The following is a 3996-nucleotide window of genomic DNA, read 5'->3' on the forward strand; positions in this document are numbered from 1 at the left end:
TAGGCCCTCAATAAATATGAGTGATTGATTGATTGATTGGTTGAAAGGGAGAGCCTCTGGTTAGGTGGATGGTGGCCACTGTCACAGGGGTCCCAGGGTTACAATGATAAAACCTTTCCTTTCTATCTAGTCGCAGTTCGCTCAATGCTAACTGCCTTTTTACTCTCACTTCTCCACTTCCTTTCCAGCTGGGGATGGACTCAAATAGCAGCAGCCTGAGACGTTCTGCACTCATTGATGACGTCGAAAAGCTAACTTCCGTGCCTGCATATGGGACTTCTGGAATGGTAGGTCTGAGCCAGGAGGAGTCTAAAAAGCAGCTGCTCCTCTGGGATTTATCGTCAAGTTGGTCTTGACATTTTTGTTCTCCTCTCCCTATGTGTTTGTCACCAATACCCTCCTCACACTTATTCTTAGATCGTGAGCCTCTTGGGGGTAAATGGCGCCTGTATCTCATCCATATATTTCTTTCCCAGTGCTTAGTACAATGTAAGTTACACCATAATAAGCACCTTATAAATGCTATTGTTACTTGTCATGCCGCTGAGTCATCTCCGACCGATAGCGATTCCATGGACAAATCTCTCACAAAATGCCCCACCTCTATCTGCAATCGTTCTGGTAGTGTATTCATAGAGTTTTCTTGGTAAAAATATGGAAGTGGTTTACCATTGCCTTCTTTCACGTGGTAAACTAGAGTCTCCACCCTCAACTCTCTCCCGTGCCACTGCTGCCCAGCACGGGTGAGTTTTGACTTGTAGAGAATTGCCTTCCATTCGCTAGTTTCTGCCCAAGCTAACAATGGAATGGGTATGCCTCTGCTTGACTTTCCCTCCCATAGCCGAGACTGGCAGAGTACTGGAAACTCTCCAGGTGCAATCCTGAGAGGGGGCTGTTATTATTACTGCAGTTAAATAAATAATGTTATTAAGCACTTACTACCTGCCAAGCACTGTACTGAGTACTGAGGTAATGAAGTCAGACACAGTCCCTGTTCCACAAGGGGCTTGCAGTCTAAGAGGGAGTTCTCTTAATCCCTCTCTTCCCTGGGCTTCCCTCTACCCCTGCTTTGTTAAACCCATCACGAGCTCATTGGCTCTGACTGGTATTCAAGGGTCTTAGCAAGGTGATGATGATGGCATTTATTAAGTGCTTACTATGTGCACAGCACTGTTCTAAGCGCTGGGAGGTTACAAGGTGATCGGCTTGTCCCACGGGGGGCTCACAGTCTTCATCCCCATTTTACTGATGAGGTAACTGAGGCTCAGAGAAGTTAAGTGACTTGCCCAAGTTCACACAGCAGACATGTGGCAGAGCGGGGATTCGAACCCATGACCTCTGACTCCAAAGCCCGTGCTCTTTCCACTGAGCCACACTGCAAGAGGATGGTGATGGTGAAAGTCAGGTGAAGGCATCCCGATCTAGGTTCTCCTGGACAAGCAGGTGAAGATTCAGTTCGGTCTCTAGGCATTCAGCAATCCCAGTCTGCGACAGGAACAAGAGCCATATGTTTGTACATATTTATTACTCTATTTATTTATTTATTTTACTTGTACATATCTATTCTATTTATTTTATTTTGTTAGTATGTTTGGTTTTGTTCTCTGTCTCCCCCTTCTAGACTGTGAGCCCACTGTTGGGTAGGGACTGTCTCTATGTGTTGCCAGCTTGTACTTCCCAAGTGCTTAGTACAGTGCTCTGCACACAGTAAGCGCTCAATAAATATGATTGATTGATTGATTGAGAGAGAGAGAGAGGTCTCAACGTCTCAGCATGCCAGCAGGTGGATAGGGGATCTGCGGTTTGCTCCACCCCTTAAAAGAAGGAATATTCTAGAGAGGGGCTGGTAAAATACAGCACTTGTACCAAATCCATTCTGCCCAGTGATTTGCTCTGGCCTGTGTAGCCGATTGATTGTTTTTTTTTTTTAATGGTATTTATTGAGTGCTTACTATATGCCAGACACTCTGGTAAGCTCAGTGGTAGATACAAGATAATCAGGTTGGACACAGCCTATGTCCCACATGGGGCTCCCAACTTTAATCCCCATTTTACAGATGAGGTAACTGAGGGCCTTAGTAACTAAGGTGAGGGCCTTAGTAGGTCCAGGGAAGTGAAGTGACTTACCCGAGGTCGCACAGCTGTCAAGTGGCGGAGTTGGGATTAGAACCCAGGTCTTTTAGATTTACAGGCCCATGCTCTTTCCATGCTCTTTCTGTGCTCTTTCGTTCCATCCCCTTTTTCCTCTCCTCCTCCCCATCCCCACTGCCCTACCTCCTTCCCCTCCCCACAGCACCTATATATATGCTTGTGCAGATTTATTACTCTATTTATTTTACTTGTACATATTAACTATTCTATTTATTTTGTTAATGATGTGCATTTAGCTTTAATTCTATTTGTTCTGATGCCTTGACACCTGCCCACATGTTTTGTTTTGTTGCCTGTCTCCCTCTTCTAGACTGTGAGCCCGTTGTTGGGTAGGGACCGTCTCTATAAGTTGCCAACTTGTACTTCCCAAGCGCTTAGTACAGTGCTCTGCACACAGTAAACCGCTCAATAAATACGATTGAATGAATGAGTGAATTAGGCTATACTGCTTCATGGCGTGATCCATTCCACCAACTGGACTGGTGGAAGGAGGAGGATACTTTTTCCCTTAGCAGCAGCAGCAGCTGCTACAGGCATAATCAGCAGCCTCTGCGGTCCTCAGAGCTGCAACAGATGGGGCTGGCTCTATTTTTGTGACATTATTATTATTACTATATTCAGAAGTGATTACCATGTGCCAAGCACTGAATGAAGTGCTAGGGAAGATAAAAGATAATCAGGGCAGACACGGTCCCTGACCCACATGGGGTTCACAGCCTAAGTAGAAGGGTGTAGGTTTTAATCCCCATTTTACAGATGAGGTAACTGAGGCACAGAAGAATTAGGTGACTTGCCCAAGGTCACATAGCAGACGAGGGGCAGGGACGGGATTAGAACCCAGGTCCTCCGATTTCCAGGCCCATACTGTATCCACTAGTCCACACAGCTTCTCCATCAGTGCCACAGCCACGGTAAACTGGGAGGCAGATAGGAGCTGTGGCCGGGCAAGGTAAAGCTACTTCCACCTCTTAGTCCCCTCATGCCTTCCCACTGGCAACTTGGAGGACTTTAGGAATTTTTGCTCTTCAAAGTGGGTAACCGGTCAAAATAATCACCCACCCTTGTCCTGAAGGGAAGGAGAAGATCTGAGTGAGTCAATACAAGACACAGAGGAAATAAACCTGAGACTGATTCTCCTGTAAACACTTTGGTTATTTTAATGAAAAAGTTATTTGTTAATTCATCAAACACGCGGTGACTGTTTCATTATCTGTAAACACGCACAACATGCTGTACTTAGACCTAAATATGTACTCATTTCAAGTTTACAGTGTGGATCATGTTTCATTTACAACCATAATTGCAAAATAAATGAAAATTATCCTATTGCTTCTTGGCAGACAAATAACATTTAAGAGTGTACTCAAAGCACTCCAGAAACCCAGGCCTTCTGAACCATGTAGGGTAGTATGCACAAATTGCCTATATTAAGTCATACTGAAGCTCTACCAATCCTGTTGTATTGAACTCTCCCAAGCGCTTAGTCATAAAAATGGTATTTGTTAAGCGCTTAATGTGTGCCGGGCACTGTACTTAGCGTCAGGGTGGATACAAGCAAATAGCATTGGATACAGTCCCTGTCCTACATGGGGCTCCCATTCTCAATCCCCGTTTTACAGATGAGGTAACTGAGGCACAGAGATGTGAAGTGACTTGCCCAAGGTCACACAGCAGAGAAGTGGCCAAGTTAGGATTAGAATCCATGACCTTCTGACTCCCAGGGCCATGCTGCTTCTAGGACTATGTTCTGCACACAGTAAGTGGTCAATAAATATTACTGATTGCTTGATTATTTGCTTGATTCTGACCTGTATGCTGGCAGAGCATTTTCCTACCAAGACTAAT

General features: G+C 45.1%; 1 non-coding gene across 1 annotated transcript; it reads right to left on the bottom strand.

Moving 5' to 3' along the window:
• Positions 1–753: 753 nt before the first annotated feature.
• On the bottom strand, positions 754–891 carry LOC119935977. Its single transcript, XR_005453572.1, has one exon. It is a non-coding gene; the product is annotated as a small nucleolar RNA SNORA7 (small nucleolar RNA).
• Between the last annotated feature and the right edge of the window lie 3105 nt (positions 892–3996).

This window comes from Tachyglossus aculeatus, chromosome 12, assembly GCF_015852505.1.
Source record: "Tachyglossus aculeatus isolate mTacAcu1 chromosome 12, mTacAcu1.pri, whole genome shotgun sequence".
Classification (NCBI taxonomy): domain Eukaryota; kingdom Metazoa; phylum Chordata; class Mammalia; order Monotremata; family Tachyglossidae; genus Tachyglossus; species Tachyglossus aculeatus.